Here is a 21199-nt window from a genome sequence, read left to right as displayed (position 1 = left end):
CTCCTCCTGGCTGTCAATTTGCCTCCAACACTTTTCCTTTCACTTTTTTCCCATTATGTAGATAGGGGCAAAATTGTTTGGTGAATTGGAACGCGCGGGGTTAAAATTTCGCCTCACAACATAGCCTATGACGCTCTCGGGGTCCAGACGTGTGACTGTGCAAAATTTTGTGGCTGTAGCTGCGACGGTGCAGATGCCAATCCCGGACATACACACACACACATTCACACACACATTCAGCTTTATATATTAGATAGTATCATGCGAAATGTGAACTATGAACTGTGACATGGGATAGTATAAGTGCTGGTAATATAGTAATGTGAAGTATAATATGCAGTATAGGACAAGCAATAGTGTACAGTTTAAGGATGGAACAGAAGATAAGGACAATAGATTTAGTATATACTTTTATAGACTGAACATTATGGCTTGGGAACCAACAAAAGATACCCAATATTAAGCTTGGGATCCTAGGCAAAGACACCCACCCTCAGGCTTCGGAACCTGCGATAAAGAGACCACCCGAGGCTCGCCTTGCACGGCTATTGGCCATGGCTCCTAGGTGATGGGGCTGCCAATTCTCGATAGACAGCATTATTACAATTCTTAATAGGATTATAATACCAATTCTTAGGGAATTGGTTGTGGTATAACCACCATGGACCAACGCAAGGGTTTGAATAGTGCAGTTACCATTCATTGCGTATTAATAAATAACACCATGTTCAGTGGCATTTTTCATTTCTTAAACTGAGAGACTCCAAAAAAAAACCCAATGATCCTTGTAGAGAAAAATGTGCTCTTTCTAATGATATCAGAATTAATATATTTTAGGGGTACCCTTTTTGAGAAATTTGACCTAAAAATAGGTAAAATTCGTTTTTTTTAAGTTTTTCATCATATGTGGGTGTGAATATTTCCACAAATACATATGCTTTGACCGTGATATTGCAGCAATGCAAAGTCATGTAGATGTTTGGTGTACAGGGCAAAGCACCAGTTACTATTGGTTTTTGGTCTTGAGTTATATATGGGCAAAGTTTGGCATAAATTTTATGCGACGCGTTTTTCAAGCTACTTTGACACAAAATTGCGGCCGAAATATTGTTTTGTTATAGCCGGTAATAATTTTATCGTGTTAAGCAGCAAAAGTTGAGCTAGTATGCCAAATTTCAGCATCATAGCCAGTATAGAACTCTAATGGCTATGTGCCAAAGTTTGCAAAATCCTCTTAGCTGAAGCCACAGGCTTGGTGGAACCTCCAGTGAAAGGTCAACAGTGCCCAATGTATTTGAGATCTGGCCCTAAAAATTTACAGAACCTCTTTTCAAACATACATGTACATCCTTATAAATTTTCAGCAAAATCGGAGAAAGTCGAGTGGGGACCACTGGTCCACTTGACATGGAATGACCCTATAGTGGAAATATATATGGTTAGGGTACTGACCCCCCAAGAAGAGGGGGAAATGGTACTCGAAGCGGTAATCAGAGAGCCGTGCGTTATCTTACCCGACTGTGGTGCTGCAGACGCGGACTCCACCGCCCGTCTGTAATGTGCGGTCAGACTGCCCCATAAAAAGCACATGGAGGGGGCAGAGAGTGTGCGGATGCCGAAAACCGGAAGTGGGCGGGACACAATGATCACTGCTGTGTGTTGGTAGCGGATGTGACGTTTCCAACATGAAGGTGCGCTCCACAGGCATACTGGGTGGGTTCTACCCATACAAACAATGCGGACGCTGTTTACTCCGTGTGAAGACCGGCCATACATGGCCTGAACATTGCTGAGGGGTCATCCAATATATAATTGTAAAAGGCCGCTCTATATCATAAGTTGAATTGTACTATTAACATATAGGGATGGAAAAATAAGAGAGATACATAAAGACCTATACTATCATCATAATGCAGGCAGTGCAGGGAATACCATAGTAGATCTAGTGTGACAATAATGGAGGATGACATGGATTCATACACAGTGCAGTGTGGTGAAGACATAGAAAGTGCTCGTGAACAATCGTGTCCAAGGATTAATATAGGTGACTCTGAGGGAACAGAGAGAGCATAGTTAGTAATTATGGCAACAAAATACAATATAATGCAGACATGATCTATATAAATGCTAACAAATCATACTCTCTATTTAACCCCTTAGGGGTGAGTGTCTCCAGAGTGTGTATCCAGTATGCTTCCTGTTTTTTTAAAAGAGAGACCCTATCACCACCCCGTCTGGGTGGGGGGACAAAATCAATGACCTGATATTTCAATTGGGAGACTGAATGACCTTGTGAATGGAAATGATATAGGATGGGCAAAAGAAGGTTTTTACAGTGGATAGTCAATTTGTGCTTTGAGATTCTGTCTCGTATAGGTTGTGTGGTCTCCCCAACATAAAGTAAGCCACAAGGGCACTTGATAAGATACACTACAAAGGATGCCTCACATGTGTAGTATTCCCTGATTTGATAGCTTTTACCCGATTGAGGAAGGTAGAAAATATTGCCTTTTTGTACATTGCTACACCGAGCACAATGCAAACAGGGAAAGGTTCCCATTTTAGGTTTAGACAGAAACAGTGATCTCTTAGTTTGTGTGGGGCCGATGTCAGCTTTGACTAGACTTTCCCTAAGATTAGGGGGTCTTTTAAAGCATGGTAAGAATGGGACTTTAAATTTCAGGATATTGGGGTAAGCTGTTGTTAATAAGGGCCAATGTTTCCTGATGTTTTTATGAAGAATGAATGAGAATGGATGATACGTGTGTACAAACGGTATCCTTCTGTTATGGTTAGTATTGTGGATTCTGGGTGGAGGATTCAGTTGTTCGTTTAGTACTAAGGCAGGGTACCCTCTATTGAGGAATTTGGACATCATATCACGCAAACGCTGTCCACGTGTCTCGCTATTTGAAACAATGCGATTGACAAGTTGGAATTGTGATCTAGGTATGGAGCGTTTAATTGAGAGTGGATGAAAGCTCTCATAGTGCAAGATACTATTCCTATCAGTGGGCTTGATATGAAGGTCAGTGATTAGATGACCTTCAGAATCCTTGATGACAATTGTGTCCAGGAAGCTGACTGAACTTACATCATGAGTCATGGTAAATTTTATACCAGGCCAGGAATCATTAAGGACTGTAAAAAAGAGTTTGAGGGACTCCAACGAGCCCCCCCATAGGCAAAATACATCGTCAATGTAACGAGTCCACAGTAGGACATTAGAAATGAAGAGGGGATGTTTGTAAATCACTGATTCCTCAAAATGTGCCATGTAGGCATTAGTGTAAGGGGGCGCTACGTTGGAGCCCATAGCGGTCCCCCTGGTCTGGAGAAAGAAATTATCCTGGAAAAGAAAAAAGTTATTAAACAGTACCAGTGTAAGAAGATCTATACATAGGTTCATTTGATCCATTTCCATACCGGTAGACGTTAAAAGGTGGTGTACTGAATTGATTCCCTCAATGTGGGGGATCGAAGTATATAAGTCTTTAACGTCCATAGTAACCAAGATGGTGTTAGGTGGTACAGTGTTAAGTTGCTGAATAGTACTAAGAAAAGCCCCAGTGTCAAGGAGAAAAGAAGGTGTTTTTTGAATTATTGGGGTAAAAAAATTTTCCAAGAAAATTGATATAGGTGATAAAATTGATTCAGCAGAGGCCATTATGGGCCTCCCGGGAGGGTTCTTTAAATCCTTATGGATTTTAGGTAGGGTATAGAATACTGGTGTGACCGGGTTCTTTTTCCTAAGGAAATCCATGGTTTTGGTGTCCAAGACTCCAAGATGGGAATATTTCAATAAAATAACTTCTATTTTATTACGGATATCATGGGTGGGGTCCCTGGTGAGTCTGCAATAAATGGATGTATCTGCAAATTGTCTGGTGACTTTGGATAGATAGCTAGATCTATCCATGACTACGAGGGCACCCCCCTTGTCTGCCGGTTTAATGATAAGGTTACTGTCCCTCTGGAGTGTCCTAAGTGCCTGTTGTTCAACTACAGATAAATTTGATGGAAAGAAAAGTCTCCGTTTCTCAATATCATCACAAATGGTATGGAAATAATTTTGTATTAAATTAATAAACGTCTCTACCGCATGTGACCCATGGGGTGGTCGGAAACAACTTTTGTTCTACAATCCCAAGTTCATAATAGAAAGGGTGTTACAGACTGTAACAGGATCGGAGTCCTGGATAGGAGTGGTGGAGAAATGGACCTTTAGTCTCAGGAGACGGAAAAATCGTTGTAGATCCATCTCCAATTCAAATGTTTTACATTTGTAGGAGGGACAGAACGAGAGGCCCTTCTGTAGGACATTTATTTCAGGAATACCCAGGGATCTTGATGATATATTGACTACAAAAGATTCCCTTGTTGTCGAGAAGTGACAGCGCACTGGGACTGGGAGACAGTTTTCCTGTAAAGTGCCAGAGTGTAACCGGACACCAGCTTGGTCGTTACTATCGCTCTTGGTCACTTTAAAAAAATGTCAGCTTCTTTAATTTTAAAAAAAAATTATATCAAGAAGAATCATTTAACAACATTTTTTCACCTTTGACATCTCCCACAATCTGTACAAATCCATTAAGAAACAAATCATTTTGAGGGGAGAATTCAATTTTTTTTTTAAACTAAAGTAGTGTGGTTGCATTAGTGTGAACACCCTCTTATAATTGGGGATGTTGTTTTGTTCAGGATTAGCCAAACATATTTAAACACATGCCACCATCATTTAAAGGGATTCTGATTACCGCTATACAAAGTTTAGCTGTTCTAGTAGGATTATCCAGACATTTTCTTTGTTGCACTTTAGAGCAAATCCGTTGTCCAAAAGGGTACACATTTTTTTCCACGTCATAAGATATACCATTGAACTCTGTGAACGTGGTCATCAAGAAGTGGCTTAAATTTGGCACAAGAGTGATATTACCTAGAACTAGGCAAAACATTTATAAAATGACAAGAAGAAATTAGTCATGGAAGCTGCTAAGAGTTCTATAATAATATTAAAGGAACTGCAGGAATTTATGGCGAGTTTTGGCTGTATACTGTATGTTGTGTCTTTAAGGACTAGGAAATTCTTCATTTTTACGCTTTCATTCTTTCCTTGCCATTTTTCAAGAGCATAACTTGTATATCTTTCCATTGATATAGCAGTATGAGAGCTTGTGTCTTGTGGGATGAGTTGTAGTTTTGAACGGCACCATTCTTTATACCACGCAATATACTGAAAAACAGCAAAAAATGATGATGAAAAAAAAATTCAGTTCCAACATTTTTTTCATTGGGGGGTTGTTAACGGCGTTTATTGTATAGTAACAATGAACTGGAAAAGGGGTTGTCCATGTCAGTCCTAAAGTATATACACTGCTCAAAGAAATAAAGGGAACACTTAAACAACAGAATATAACTCCAAGTAAATTAAACTTCTGTGAAATCAAACTGTCCACTTAGGCTTCTTTCACACTTCCGTCGGTACGGGGCCATCACAAAGCGTCGGTGCAACGTACCGACGGACAGTGGTGATTTTCTGCACAACGTGGGCAGTGGACGCAGTGTTTCAACGCGTCCGCTGCCCATAATAAACTCCCAGGGAGGAGGGGGTGGAATTACGGCCGGGCATGCGCAGTTTAAAATGCAGGACACGACATATACGAAAAAACTTTCCTTTGAACATTTTTTTCGCTGCGACGGTCTGCCAAATACCGACGCATCCAGTGCACGACGGACGCGACGTGTGGCCATACGTCGCGATCCGTCAGTAATACAAGTCTATGGGAAAAAAACGCATCCTGCGGACACATTTGCAGGATGCGTTTTTTCCCAAAACGATGCAATGTGACGGATCTAAAAAGAGGGAAGTGTGAAAGTAGCCTTAGGAAGCAACACTGTTTGACAATCAATTTCACATGTTGTTGTGCAAATAGAATAGACAACAGATAGAAATTATTGGCAATTATCCAGACACACTCAATAAAGGAGTGGTTCTGCAGGTGGGGACCACTGACCACATCTCAGTACCAATGCTTTCTGGATGATGTTTTGGTCACTTTTGAATGTTGGTTGTGCTTTCACACTCGTGGTAGCATGAAACGGACTCTACAACCCACACAAGTGGCTCAGGTAGTGCAGCTCATCCAGGATGGCACATCAATGTAAGCTGTGGCAAGAAGGTTTGCTGTGTCTGTCAGCATAGTGTCCAGGGGTTGGAGGCGCTACCAGGAGTCAGGCCACCACACCAGGAGAAGTGGAGGGGCCATAGGAGGGCAACCATTCAGCAGCAGGACCGCTACCTCAGCCTTTGTGCAAGGAGGAACAGGAGGGGCACTGGCAGAGCCCTGCAAAATGACCTCCAGCAGGCCACAAATGTGCATGTGTCTGCACAAAACTCAATTTCCATGATCTGTGTGCACACTCACAACTCAAGACTCCATTGCTAAAGAAAAAAGCATTCAACAGGGTCCCACTTACCCATAAATTCAGGCTTTGAAGAGAGGTATTCACATCTACCCAGAAATTCAGACTTCAGTCTTAGAGAGGTATTCACACTAGACACGTAGGACCCAGCAGATCTGAGACCGTCTTGTCATCGGGTGCTAGACATGCAAGAATTGGCCAAATTATGTGCTAAGTATCTCAGTTTTTTCCTAGTATCCAGAATCAGTATTGCTCTTCATATTTCATATATTTCATAGTGACTTGCTTTAGCACTACAGAGTGCAACATTTTTTGTTTATTGTATATGGAGGTAGCGGCTTCTAGTATGCACCTGTTCACAGTAGCTTGGAAGTGCCAGTCAGTCTTTTGTCATTTGTATATTAGCTCTCTGACCGAGCACTCCGCCCTCCAGCATGTGATGGATTTTGATTGCAATAGGGTCCTACATTCCCCATAAATTCAGGCTTTGAAGAGAGGTATTCACATCTCCCCTGGAATTCAGACTTCAGTCTTAGAGAAGTATTCACACTAGACACGTAGGACCCAGCAGATCTGAGATCACCTTGTTGTTGGCTTGTGGGCATGCATGAATTGGCCAAATTGTGTGCTAAGCATCTCAGCTTTTTCCTAGTATCCAGAAGCAGTATTGCTATTCATATTTGTCATGATCCAGACCGGGTTTTTAGTCCTGTTTTCCCTTTTTCCCAGCCTGGCCATGTCAAGAGTTAACCTTTCCCAGCCTCAGTCTGGTTTCAGGTTGGCTGTTTATCGCCGCTGCTTCCTGGAGGCGATGTCAGTTATACTTTTTGCCTAGGGCTGCTGCAGCTGACTCCAATTGCTCTGATTTGTCCTGCCGCGTTTGCTGTCTGAACCCGTGTCTCTGTTTTCCCCTATTCCTATCTTGACTCAATGTTTCCCTTTAGTGTACTGATTCTGCGGTGTTGCTAGCAGTGTGTCAAGAGTGACAAAAGAGGGTTGCATTGACAATCCAACACAATGGGCAGCACTTTGAACACATTTTATAAGTGGTCATAAACTTGTAAAAAACTCATGAAAGAATAAAGTTACATTAAAACCAAGCACACCATTGTTTTTCTTGTGAAATTCTCAATAAGTTTGATGTGTCACATGTCCCTCTTCCCATTGGAAAAAATAAAGTTGGGTCCAAAAAGGCCAACTTCAAAATGGCCGCCATGGTCACCACCCATCTTGAAAACTTTCCCCCTTCCATATACTAATGTACCACAAACAGGAAGTTGATATTACCAACCATTCCCATTTTATTTAGGTGTAGCCATATAAATGGCCCACCCTGTATAATAATAATTAGTGCCATGCATGTGTAGCTTACTGTACATGTATTAAACTAATAAATAAATAAATGAAAAAAATGACATGGGGTCCCCCCCACTTTTGATGACCAGCCAAGATAAAGTAGACAGCTGTGGCTTTATCAGGCAGAGCAGGTTCCTGGTTATTGGGCCTTTCCCAGCCTAAAAATACCAGCCCACGGCCACCCCAGAATTGGCACATCATGTTAGATACACCAATTCTGGCACTTTGCCTGGCTCTTACCGATTGCACTGGTGTGTTGGCAATTGGGGTAATGGTAGTTGGGTTTGATGACAGCTGTGATTTGTCAAAAACCACAGCTGACGTCAAACCCTGGGGTTAGTAATCGAGTAATAAATTGGTGAACAAGGGAGTATCCATTGTTTTTATTTCTATCTTTTTATTTCTTTCAGGTATCCTTTTCTGGACTACTTCAGATTTGTTTGATTACTTCAGACCTTCATGGAATTTTTTTAATTCTTTTTTTTAAATTGGTGAATGAGTCTTTATTCAAATAAAGGTTTTTTTTTTTTCTGCGTGTGAGCCTTTATTTTTTATTACTGGATTAGTAATGGAGGTGACTGATAAACACCCCTCTATTACTAACCCCAGGTAGTTTTTGCAAAGCACAGCTGGCATAAACCCCAACTACCATTGCACAGATTTGCCACTAAACCAGGTCAATCGGGAAGAGCCAGGCAAAGAATTGGAGGTGACTGCGGGCTTGTATTTTTAGGCTGAGAAGGGCCCAATAACCAAGGATCTTGCGAGCCTGACAATATAAGTCAGCAGCTGTCTGCTTTACCTTGGCTGGTTATCAAAAAAAGGGGGGACCCCCATGTCATTTTTGTTAATTACACCCAGATTAAGATCACATACATAGATGCACTTACAACACATGTGCTTTTTTTAACTGCAGATTTACCTCATCTAATGCAAGTCTATGGGAAAAATTTAGCACAGAAGACTGTGTGTTCCCGCAAGAGAAATTGACATGCAGCGGCTCGGGAACCTGCTCCACAGGTGAGTTTACGTAGCGCAAAAAAACCACAGTGGCAATGGGATTTCTATTAATCCCATCCATTGTGATTGTCCAGAAGGCTAGCATTACTGATCATGGGCACGTAACCTTACTAATGACTACCGGTGGGTGTAGTTTTATTTCCTCCTCTACTATAAAATCTACTGTAGTCATAGGCGATGAGGAAATACAGGAGACATGGTCTGTCTATTAAGGGGTTGAGGAGGCATTTTTTCCTTTTTTTATTTTCTCTTATATAGAAGTCATTATACAGGAAATCATGTTTCCTAACATTTTTTCCTGTAAAATCCATTTTCTCTTCGGTTCTGTGTGTTTTATTGTCAGTCCTTAAAAGCGGAGTAATACTCTGATAACATTTTTGCCAGCAGCGACCTAAGAGAGATACATCCAGGTGTTTTTGCCAAGCAGTTCCCATTCCATTTCAGTGCTGTTTTCATCCATTTAAGTGATTTTCCTTCCCCACCCCAGCCCTCGTGTTAGGGTCTTCTGGAAAAATGCTTGCGTTTCTCATTGACTTCCATTATATTTGGTACTTGAGTCGAGCCCCTCTGAGAGTCTGACCAGCTCGAATTCAGTACTGAGTACTTGAGCATTTTAGTGCTTGATCATCACTTGTGCTGTCAAGTTGCATTTTCTGAGACTGATAACTCTGATGAACTTGTCTTCTGAAACAGTGATAATTCATGAGAGCCAATTTCATCACTGCTGTAGATGGTTTTTATGACTGCATTTGAGGCTACCTTGAAGATTCTAAGCAATACTCTGTCTTCCCTAATTTTCATGTTTGTCTGTGGTCTCTAACATCATGTCCTCCCTCTACCTGAAACTAAATCTCTCCAAAACGGAACTTCTTGTGTTTCTTCCTTCTACTAGCCTCACTCTACCCAACATCGAAATTACCCTGGAGGGTTCAACCATAACTCCCAAGCCGCATGCCCGCTGTTTTGGGGTCATATTCGACTCCGAACTTTCCTTTACTCCCTATATCCGATCACTCACTCGCTCTTGTCACCTGCATCTTAAAAACATCTCCAGAATCCGACCTTTTCTCACCGTTGAAACTGCTAAGACTCTTACTGTCGCTCTTATTCATTCTCGTCTGGACTACTGCAACTCTCTTCTGATCGGTCTCCCTCTTACCAAACTTTCTCCTCTCCAATCCATCTTGAATGCTGCAGCCAGAGTCATATTTCTGTCCAGCCACTTCACCGATGCCTTCATCTTGTGCCAGTCATTACACTGGCTACCCATTCGCTACAGGGTCCAGTATAAACACTCATCTCTCTCACCCACAAAGCTCTCCACAGTTCTGCACCACCTTATATCTCCTCTCTCATCTCTGTCTATCGCTCTACACGTGCCCTCCGTTCTACAAACGACCCAAGACTAACATCCCCTGTAACCCAAACCTCACACCTCCGTCTCCAAAACTTCACTCGTGCTGCGCCAGCTCTCTGGAATGCACTTCCCCAGATGATCAGACTGATACCTAGCCCCAACCTATTCAAGCGCGCTTTGAAAACCCATCTCTTTAAACAAGCCTACCACATCAACTACTCAGTAAACTAACTTTGTCCTGTTCCCTCCTTCCAAATATTACTCTGTATCTGCACCCTACTATTCATCTGTCTCCACACCCTCCATGCACATGATAACTGCACTTGATACTTGACTATTGCACTTAACCACACGGGCTGATGACCGGATCATGCAGCTTTGTATAAAAATCCCTATGTATTATAATTGCCAGACCTGAAATAACAAGCACTTTTCACCTATTGTGTCCCCCCCATTTCTTTGTAGATTGTAAGCTGTTTAAATTGTCTTAACTCGTACCGAATTTATTGTTTGTACATGTCCCCGCTTAATTGTAAAGTGCTGCGGAATATGTTGGCGCTATATAAATAAAAATTATTATTATTATTATGTTTGAAAGTAAATATGGACTGTTGTTTCTCTTTACTTAGAGGTCGTTCTGACAAAGAATGTATACTTCGTGAGTAGTGTTGAGCGATACCGTCCGATACTTGAAAGTATCGGTATCGGAAAGTATCGGCCGATACCGGCAAAGTATCGGATCCAATCCGATACCGATACCCGATACCAATACAAGTCAATGGGACTCAAGTATCGGTCGGTATTCCTGATGGTTCCCAGTGTCTGAAGGAGAGGAAACTCTCCTTCAGGCCCTGGGATCCATATAAATGTGTAAAATAAAGAATTAAAATAAAAAATATTGCTATACTCACCTCTCCGACGCAGCCTGGACCTCAGCGAGGGAACCGGCAGCGTTGTTTGTTTAAAATTTGCGCGTTTACTTGGTTACGTGAAGTCCCGGCTTGTGATTGGTCACGGCGGCCATGTTGCCGGGACGCGGACCAATCACAGCAAGCCGTGACGAAATTTCGTCACGGCTTGCTGTGATTGGTCCGCGTCCCGGCAACATGGCCGCCGTGACCAATCACAAGCCGTGACGTCACGGGAGGCTGGACACGCGCGCATTTTAAAATGCGCGCTTTTCCTTCCTCCCGGCTTGTGATTGGTTGCGCCGCGGTCAACCAATCACAAGCCGTGATGTCACGGGAGGCTGGACACGCGCACATTTTAAAATGCGCGCGTGTCCAGCCTCCAGTGACGTCCCGGCTTGTGATTGGTCACGGCGGCCATGTTGCCGGGACGCGGACCAATCACAGCAAGCCATGACGTAATTTCGTCACGGCTTGCTGTGATTGGTCCGCGTCCCGGCAACATGGCCGCCGTGACCAATCACAAGCCGTGACGTCACGGGAGGCTGGACACGCGCGCATTTTAAAATGCGCGCTTTTCCTTCCTCCCGGCTTGTGATTGGTTGCTCCGCGGTCAACCAATCACAAGCCGTGATGTCACGGGAGGCTGGACACGCGCACATTTTAAAATGCGCGCGTGTCCAGCCTCCAGTGACGTCCCGGCTTGTGATTGGTCACGGCGGCCATGTTGCCGGGACGCGGACCAATCACAGCAAGCCGTGACGTAATTTCATCACGGCTTGCTGTGATTGGTCCGCGTCCCGGCAACATGGCCGCCGTGACCAATCACAAGCCGGGACTTCACGTAACCAAGTAAACGCGCGAATTTTAAACAAACAACGCTGCCGGTTCCCTCGCTGAGGTCCAGGCTGCGTCGGAGAGGTGAGTATAGCAATATTTTTTATTTTAATTCTCTCTTTTACACATTATTACATTAATGTTGTTGCCATACCCGATACCCGATACCACAAAAGTATCGGATCTCGGTATCGGAATGCTCAACACTATTCGTGAGGAAAGGTTGAACTTGATGGACCTGAATCATTTTTCAGCCTATATAACTAGAGTATATGTGTTCTTGCCTTATTCTGGTTTAGAACAGTCATGTCATAGGTCTCATCTCTGTATGTGTATTATCACTGCCTCTGAAAACATACTTGATAGTCACAAAAACTTTCTGAACGCCGGTGCTTCCTCAAATGAACTCTTGCCAAGGCACACTTGTTCATTGGAAGCCATTCTAGGTAAATGTCTGATGAATCTGATTGAAAGTATACCATGAGGATGGTGGTGGTTTATAACTCACATTTGAGTTAAAGGAGAGTACTTTGCTCATTGTTTACATATGTGTTTCTTCATGGTTTTGCTGCCTTCAGCTTGAATCTACAATAAACGTATTCTGATAAGAACAAAGAAAACCACTGCACCAACAGGTGTGTCCAAACTTTTATTGTACATATATCAACTATTTAATCTTACAATTTCCATCATACAGTTGCCAAATTCAGCCTTTGAATGTTGGATTTTAATAATATATATAAGTTAGAGAATTTCTAGTGTTGGGTCATTTGAGTTTTAGTTGCTTAAAGACACAAATATTGTGCACCGTGTACAGTACAGATTGTATTTTCTTTATGCACCAAGTTTAACACTCAATAAAAGAAGTTTCCGATATGATTTGCATGTTTGTATACAAGACTGCCAGGAGGGGTTCATTCATTAAGCCTTTACTCCTCATGACTCCAGCCTGTCTGACATAAAGCAACACTTTATATATCACTGGAGTTTTTGTCATGATTTGGAACTTGCAAAGAACAAAAACCTTCCATTTCACTCCAGCAAAGTATACCTCACTCACTACAGTAAAGGACTGTAAAACTGCAAATCTGGCTGCAGTTCTAAAATAATATCTCAGTGGCCACGTGATACTTTCCATAATAGCAACTACAAAGGACATCCTATTCATTACAAATCTATTACACTGCATTCTCACAAAAGTTGTAAAATTTCCCACACATTTTTACCAACTTTTAAAAGGCATCTGTCTGTAGGATTTACCCTTCTAATCTGTCTACATGGGCATGCAGGTCATAGAAAGATGAATAAAATAATACCTTAATATCTACGATCAAATTTCTTATTCCAGATAAATCAATGTTTTGCTTATATGTAAATCAGCTGTTAAGATCTATGGACCGAACATAGGTTTGCCTGAGAATCTGCTTCCAGAGCTTATTTAAAAAAAAGGGGGGCATTACTAGTGTGGTATGTAACGTCTGACACTTTGCTTTCATAATTACACACAGCTAAGTAGTGAGATAAGCATTAACACGGTACAGTTTAAGTGAACTTTGTATAATTACAAACACATTTGCATCTACAGTTATCCTCTCATAATGCTGTTACTGTATGCTTTGCTGCAGAGCTGTGAACAGTACAGCAGAGGTGAACATTGTCTTATTGCAAACACACAAACACAATTACAAACACAATTGCAGTTGTCCTCCACAGTGCTTCAGCTGTCATCTCACAGACAGCCAGTGTGTGTGTGTATGTGTGTGTCTGTGGAGGTAGAGGTGGTGGGTAGGGGCAGTACAGCAAATCTGACAGCACAGTGAGAGGAAAACTGCAAATGTGTTTGTAATGAGAAAATGTTTATGTCATGCAGCTGCAGTGCAGTACAGCACAACCTCCACCAGGGGGAGCTTGATAGGGAAGCAAGACAGCACACACTGAGCAGCAGAACAGACTCCACCAAGTGGTGAGAGAGTAGTTAGAAAAGCCTAGTCAGAGCACAAGATAGCACGACAATACAAACGGATTTAGACAGAATGGATAGTCAGGATGTAGCAAGAGATCAGTAAACCAGGACGGGCAAAATACGGTACAATATGGACAAACCGAAACGGAGTCAATAGCCAAGCCAGGAGGTCAGAACCGGAGAATCAAGCAGATCAACAAACAGAGAAACGCTGGGAAAGGGCAGACAGAAGGAGATAACAGACACAGGACAAGTCAGGGTTCACAGCAGGACAAATCAAGGGCTTCCAGAGTCAGATTCACACGCCGAAGGCAGAACTATAGCTGACACCACCCTCAGGATACCTGGAAGCTAAATGGCAAACCTGAGCCCAGAATGAGGCAGAGCAAAGTTAACCCTTGACATGATCCGCCCGGAGAAAGAGCAAACAGGACTAAACTCTAGAATGGATCATGACAGTTCACTTCTGTTGCACTGTGTTAGCTCTGCTGAAGGGGCGGACATATTATTATTGCAAACTTTGCAGCCAAACAAAAGGCAAGGAGGCCTGTTATGATCCTAGTGGCTTAGGATCACAAATCTAACCAGCTAAGTAGAAAATAATAGGACGAGCTCTGGGGATGTGGTAACTGGACTAACCGCAAACCTGATCCTAACCGCACACACTGTAGGCAGCCGTGGAACGTTTCCTGAAATCCTAGACGTCTCTTCACGGCCTGAGAAACTGACTACCCCTAAAGAGAAAGTAAAGACCTCACTTGCCTCAGAGAAATCCCCCAGAGATATAGATACCCCCCACAAATAATAACGGTGAGTTAAGAGGAAAAGACAAACGCAGAGATGAAACAGGTTAAGCAAATGAGACCTGCTAACGCTAGATAGCAGAAAATAGCAAGGGATCTGTGCGGTCAGTAAAAAACCCTATGCAAAAATATCCACGCAGAGAATGCGAGAACCCCCACACCAACTAACGATGTGGGGGAAGCAACTCAGCACCCCAGAGCACCAGCAAGCAGGGAAATCACATATTAGCAAGCTGGACAAAAACTCATCATATACTAGGAAACATCTTGAACACAGATGAGCAAAAATAAGCAAACAGAACTTAGCTTCTCTTGGAGAGACTGATAACGGATGTAGCCAGGAGCAATCAGAATAGCACTGAATACAACGGCAACAGGCAAGGAATGAAGGACCAGGTGGATTAAATAGGAAACCTAACTAGCAGATGACGAGACAGCTGATCCTGCCAGAAACCTGCAAAATAACAAAAAGAGCCACCAGGAGGAGCCCAAAGAGAGAACTCACACAGTACCACTCATGACCACAGGAGGGAGCCCGGATACAGAGTTCACAACAGTACCCCCCCCTTGAGGAGGGGTCACCGAACCCTCACCAGAACCCCCAGGGCGATCAGGGTGAGCCACATGGAAGGCACGAACCAAATCGGCCACATGAACATCAGAGGCGACAACCCAGGAATTATCCTCCTGACCATAGCCCTTCCACTTAACCAAATACTGAAGCCTCCGTCTTGAAATACGAGAATCCAAGATCTTCTCCACCACGTATTCCAATTCTCCCTCAACCAGCACCGGAGCAGGAGGCTCAACAGAAGGAACCACAGGCACCACATACCTCCGCAACAAAGACCTATGGAACACATTATGGATGGTAAACGATGCCGGGAGGTCCAAGCGAAATGACACAGCGTTGAGGATTTCCAAAATTTTATAAGGACCGATAAAACGAGGTTTAAATTTAGGAGAAGAAACCTTCATAGGAACATAACGAGAAGACAACCACACCAAATCCCCCACATGAAGTCGGGGACCCACACAGCGATGACGGTTAGCAAAGCGCTGAGCCTTCTCTTGTGACAACATCAAATTGTCCACCACATGGTTCCAAATCTGCTGCAACCTATCCACCACAGAATCCACCCCAGGACAGTCAGAAGACTCAACCTGACCCGAGGAAAAACGAGGATGAAAACCAGAATTACAAAAAAAAGGCGAAACCAAAGTAGCCGAACTAGCCCGATTATTAAGGGCAAACTCGGCCAATGGCAAAAAAGTCACCCAATCATCCTGGTCAGCAGAAACAAAACATCTCAAATAAGTTTCCAAGGTCTGGTTAGTTCGCTCGGTTTGGCCATTCATCTGAGGATGGAAGGCAGACGAAAAAGACAAATCAATGCCCATCTTAGCACAAAAGGACCGCCAAAATCTGGACACAAACTGGGATCCTCTGTCAGACACAATGTTTTCAGGGATGCCGTGCAGACGAACCACATTCTGAAAAAATAACGGAACCAAATCTCTGGTACCAAAAATCCCAGGATGACCCGCCAACACTGAAGAATGGACCTCGGAAATAACTCTGCTGGTCCATCTATCTGGGACAAACAGTCTCTCTGATGGACAACGGTCAGGTCTATCCACCTGAAATTCCTGTAACACCCGTCGCAAATCTGGGGAAATGGCAGACAAAATTACCCCCTCTTTGAGGATACCAACCGGTTCAGAAACTCCAGGGGAGTCAGGCACAAAACTCCTAGAAAGAGCATCAGCCTTCACGTTCTTCGAACCAGGAAGGTACGAGACCACGAAATCGAAACGTGAGAAAAACAACGACCAACGAGCCTGTCTAGGATTCAACCGCTTGGCCGACTCAAGATAAATCAAATTTTTATGATCAGTCAAGACCATCACATGATGCTTTTCTCCCTCTAGCCAGTGTCGCCACTCTTCAAATGCCCACTTTATTGCCAACAACTCCCGATTACCAACATCATAATTTCGTTCAGCCGGCGAAAATTTTCTTGAAAAGAAGGCACATGGCTTCATCACAGAGCAATCAGAGCTTCTCTGTGACAAAACAGCCCCTGCTCCAATTTCAGAAGCATCAACCTCGACCTGGAAGGGAAGAGAGACATCTGGCTGACATAAAACTGGAGCCGAAGAAAACCGGCGCTTCAGCTCCTGAAAGGCCTCAACGGCCGCAGGAGACCAGTTAGTCACATCAGAACCCTTCTTGGTCAAATCCATCAAAGGTTTAACCACACCAGAAAAATTAGCAATGAAGCGATGGTAAAAATTAGCAAAACCCAAGAACTTCTGAAGACTCTTAACTGATGTAGGTTGAGTCCAATCATGAATAGCCTGGACCTTGACTGGGTCCATCTCAATAGAAGAAGGAGAAAAAATAAAGCCCAAAAAGGAAACTTTCTGGACTCCGAAGAGACATTTGGAACCCTTCACAAACAAGGCATTGGCACGCAGGACCTGAAATACCATCCTGACCTGCTTCACATGGGATTCCCAATCATCTGAAAAGACCAAAATATCATCCAGATACACAATCATAAATTTATCCAGATATTCTCGGAAGATATCGTGCATGAAGGACTGAAACACAGAAGGGGCATTAGAAAGTCCAAAAGGCATCACCAAGTACTCAAAATGGCCTTCGGGGGTATTAAATGCTGTTTTCCATTCATCGCCCTGTTTTATACGCACAAGATTATACGCACTGCGAAGATCTATCTTGGTGAACCAACTAGACCCCCTAATCCGAGCAAACAGATCAGACAACAATGGCAAGGGATACTGGAATTTGACCGTGATTTTATTTAGAAGGCGATAATCTATACAGGGTCTCAACGAACCATCCTTCTTGGCCACAAAAAAGAATCCCGCACCAAGAGGGGACGAGGAGGGGCGAATATGTCCCTTCTCCAAAGACTCCTTTACATAGCTCCGCATAGCGGCATGCTCTGGTACAGACAAATTAAACAGTCGTCCCTTAGGGAACTTACTACCAGGAATCAAATTTATAGCACAATCACAATCCCTATGAGGAGGTAGGGCACTGGATTTGGGCTCATCAAATACATCCTGGTAGTCCGACAAAAACTCAGGGACTTCAGAAGGAGTAGAGGAAGCAATTGATACCAAGGGAGCATCGCTGTCATGGTTCCCAATGGCAGGGGAACGTCAAAACACAAAAATAACGGACGAGCTTTGGGTGATGGAATCTCGAGCTGACCGTGAGCTAAATCTACCACACAACTAATAGCAGCCAGGGAGCATACCTACGATTATCCCTAGATGCCACGCGCCAGCCGGAGGACTAACTACTCCTGGTAGAGGAAGAAACAGACCTGGCTTACCTCTAGTGAAATACCCCAAAGATGATAGAAGCCCCCCACATATAATAACGGTGAGTTCAGAGGAAACTACATACACAGTATGAAAGTAGATTTAGCAAAGAGAGGTCCACTTACTAGATAGCAGAAGGATACAAAAGAGGACTTCACGGTCAACTGAAAACCCTTTCAAAAAACCATCCTGAAATTACTTTAAGACTCCTGTGTCAACTCATGACACAGGAGTGGCAATTTCAGCCCACAAGAGCTTCCAGCTACAGAGAATAACAAAACTGCAAACTGGACAAAGATACAAAAACAAAAGGACAAAAGTCCACTTAGCTGATCAGCAGACTAGTAGCAGGAACATGCAACCGAAGGCTCTGGTTACAATGATGACCGGCAAGGAAATGACTGGAGAGCAAGGCTAAATAGGAAACTCCCAAACACTGATGGGAGCAGGTGAACTGAGACCGCAAAGCACACACAAGTCATCAGTACCACCAGCAACCACCAGGGGAGCCCAAAAGCGGATTCACAACAGTACCCCCCCCCTTAAGGAGGGGGCACCGAACCCTCACGAGAACCACCAGGGCGATCTGGATGAGCCCTATGAAAGGCACGAACCAAATCCGAGGCATGAACATCAGAGGCAGTTACCCAAGAATTATCTTCTTGACCATAGCCCTTCCATTTAACCAGATATTGAAGTCTCCGTCTGGAAATACGGGAGTCCAGGATCTTCTCTACAACGTACTCCAATTCACCCTCAACCAGCACAGGAGCAGGAAGTTCAGTAGAAGGAACCACCGGTACCTCATACCTCCGCAACAACGACCGATGGAATACATTATGGATAGCGAAAGATGCCGGGAGGTCCAAACGAAAGGACACAGGGTTAAGAATCTCCAAAATCCTATAAGGACCGATGAACCGAGGCTTAAACTTAGGAGAAGAAACCCTCATAGGGACAAAACGGGAAGACAACCACACCAAGTCCCCAACACGAAGGCGAGGACCAACACGATGACGGCGGTTAGCAAACTGCTGAGTCCTCTCCTGGGACAACTTCAAATTGTCCACCACTTGTCCCCAAATCCGATGCAACCGATCCACCACAGCATCCACTCCCGGACAATCCGAAGATTCCACCTGACCAGATGAAAAACGAGGGTGAAACCCTGAATTGCAAAAGAAAGGGGAAACCAAAGTGGCAGAACTAGCCCGATTATTAAGAGCAAATTCTGCCAACGGCAAAAAGGCAACCCAGTCATCCTGATCCGCAGACACAAAACACCTCAAATAAGTCTCCAAAGTTTGATTAGTTCGCTCCGTCTGGCCATTAGTCTGAGGATGGAATGCAGACGAAAAAGACAAATCAATGCCCAACCTGGCACAGAATGCCCGCCAAAATCAAGACACGAACTGGGTTCCCCTGTCAGAAACGATGTTTTCCGGAATACCATGCAAGCGAACCACATTTTGAAAAAATAGAGGGACCAATTCAGATGAGGAAGGCAACTTAGGCAAAGGTACCAAATGAACCATTTTAGAAAAACGGTCACACACCACCCAGATGACAGACATTTTCTGAGAAACAGGGAGATCAGAAATAAAGTCCATAGAGATGTGCGTCCAAGGCCTCTTCGGGATAGGCAAGGGCAACAATAACCCACTAGCCCTAGAACAACAAGGCTTAGCCCGAGCTCAAACATCACAAGACTGCACAAAAACACGCACATCTCGAGACAGGGAAGGCCACCAGAAGGACCTAGCCACCAAATCTCTGGTACCAAAAATTCCAGGATGACCTGCCAGCGTAGAAAAATGAACTTCCGAGATGACTCTACTGGTCCAATCATCAGGAACAAACAGTCTACCAGGCGGACAACGATCAGGTCTATCCGCCTGAAATTCTTGCAAAGCACGTCGCAGGTCTGGGGAGACAGCAGACAAAACCACCCCATCCTTAAGGATACCAGCAGGTTCAGAATCCCCAGGAGAGTCAGGCTCAAAACTCCTAGAAAGAGCATCTGCCTTCACATTTTTAGAACCCGGTAGGTATGAGACCACAAAATTAAACCGAGAGAAAAACAACGACCAGCGTGCCTGTCTAGGATTCAGGCGCCTGGCCGACTCTAGATAAATCAGATTCTTGTGATCAGTCAAAACCACCACCTGATGTCTGGCACCCTCAAGCCAATGACGCCACTCCTCAAACGCCCAATTCATGGCCAAAAGCTCCCGATCACCAACATCATAGTTCCGCTCGGCGGCCAAAAATTTTCGAGAAAAGAACGCACAAGGTCTCATCACTGAGCAGTCAGAACTTTTCTGCGACAAAACCGCCCCTGCTCCGATCTCGGAAGCATCGACCTCAACCTGAAAGGGAAGAGAAACATCAGGCTGGCGCAACACAGGGGCAGACGAAGAGTGGCGCTTAAGCTCCCGAAAGGCCTCCACAGCAGCAGGGGACCAATCGGCAACATCAGCACCCCTTTTAGTCAAATCAGTCAAAGGCTTAACAACGCCAGAAAACCCAGTTATAAATCGACGATAAAAATTAGCAAAGCCCAAGAATTTCTGAAGACTCTTAAGAGAAGTAGGCTGCGTCCAGTCACAAATAGCCCGAACCTTGACAGGGTCCATCTCAATAGAAGAAGGGGAAAAAATGTACCCCAAAAAAGAAATCTTTTGAACCCCAAAAACACACTTTGAACCCTTTACACACAAAGAACTAGCCCGCAAAACCTGAAAAACCCTCCTGACCTGTTGAACATGAGACTCCCAGTCATCAGAAAAAAATCAAAATATCATCCAAATACACAATCATAAATTTATCCAAATATTCACGGAAAATATCATGCATAAAGGACTGAAAGACTGAAGGTGCATTAGAAAGGCCGAAAGGCATTACTAAATACTCAAAATGGCCCTCAGGCATATTAAATGCGGTTTTCCACTCATCCCCCTGCTTAATTCGCACCAAATTATACGCCCCACGAAGATCAATCTTAGAGAACCACTTAGCCCCCCTTATGCAAGCAAACAAATCAGTCAGCAAGGGCAACGGATACTGATATTTGACTGTAATTTTATTCAGGAGTCAATAATCAATACAAGGCCTCAGAGAGCCATCTTTTTTAGACACAAAGAAAAAACCGGCTCCTAAAGGAGATGAAGAA

At 43.8% G+C, this 21199-nt stretch overlaps 1 long non-coding RNA gene across 1 annotated transcript in view; it reads left to right on the top strand.

The window, feature by feature from the left end:
• LOC143818533 (uncharacterized) overlaps window positions 1-12525 on the top strand; it is a 55328-nt gene extending 42803 nt beyond the window's left edge. The window contains exons 2-3 of the long non-coding RNA XR_013224590.1: window positions 8696-8799; window positions 12480-12525. This is a non-coding gene — a long non-coding RNA (uncharacterized LOC143818533). The remainder of the gene's footprint in view (window positions 1-8695; window positions 8800-12479) is intronic.
• Window positions 12526-21199: the final 8674 nt, after the last annotated feature.

This window comes from Ranitomeya variabilis, chromosome 3, assembly GCF_051348905.1.
Source record: "Ranitomeya variabilis isolate aRanVar5 chromosome 3, aRanVar5.hap1, whole genome shotgun sequence".
Classification (NCBI taxonomy): Eukaryota; Metazoa; Chordata; class Amphibia; order Anura; family Dendrobatidae; genus Ranitomeya; species Ranitomeya variabilis.
Note: the sequence above shows the minus strand (reverse complement) of the source record. Positions and strands in the feature narration are given on the sequence as shown.